This window comes from Ictalurus punctatus, chromosome 17, assembly GCF_001660625.3.
Source record: "Ictalurus punctatus breed USDA103 chromosome 17, Coco_2.0, whole genome shotgun sequence".
In the NCBI taxonomy this organism is placed as follows: domain Eukaryota; kingdom Metazoa; phylum Chordata; class Actinopteri; order Siluriformes; family Ictaluridae; genus Ictalurus; species Ictalurus punctatus.
In genome coordinates, this window is record NC_030432.2 from 26,010,895 (window position 1) to 26,011,934 (window position 1,040).

Consider the following 1,040-nt stretch of genomic DNA (forward strand, 5'->3'; position numbering starts at 1 on the left):
ATTAGATTCGGACTCCCGATGGTGTATTTACAGTAATATTGTGAGAAAACATCACATCTACATATTTATTCATCGATAATTTGTATTTTTAAAAAAAACTCCAGCTGTTTATACAAATATCAAACCAATAAATGAATTTATATAAATCAATTTATATCAAAATTATTTTAGTCGCAGAAAAACAAACAAAAAAGTTTGTTAGTGAGTAGTGCTCAATCTAACCACTAGGGGGCGATCTAATGACGCACAATAACTGGTTTCAGAGCAACAATATAATGATCACAATATTATCACAAACTATATTTCAATGATAAATGAATGATACATGTATGTAATAAACATTAATAACACAATCTTTATCGTCAATGTGGCACAGAACACAATGTTTATGTGCTTTTAAGTGTTTTAAAGAAATTGCGAGGCAGGAAGTGCTCCCCTATTCCACTGCGCAGTGGTATCCGCCGTTTCCATGGCAACAAGCAACCGCGTGGTAGAGCGCAATGCGTCAAATAAATGACTAAATGAACAGAAAGCGAGTTACAAACTTAATTACTTTAGTTATTTCTCAAATTAAAACAACAAATGATGTGTTAAATGGAACCTTGTGGAGGATTTATCGAGTGTTTATAATATTTTAGTGCCCCCCCTTTACCGAACAGAGGGCTGATCCATTTCCACACAAACAACCATTTAGTGTGTTACTGGTGTCCTGATGTGTATTGGCACTGGTTTTACTGTGTTGTAAAGATCAGCTTTGAACTGTTTGTTGCTAGAAATACTGGTGATAATGAGAGAAAAAGTATTAGGACAGTCAGTAGTGGCTTCATTAAACACCACCGTTACAGTGTTCAGTTTCCCATCCTTTGTTTGGCAGAACTTCTCAACAACTTTCTTCTTTCTGTTCTTCTTTCCTCCGCGTTACACTCTCTCTCACACACACACTCTCTCTCTCACTCTCTCTCTCTCACACACACACTCTCTCACTCTCTCTCTCTCACACACACTCTCTCACTCTCTCTCTCTCACACACACTCTCTCTC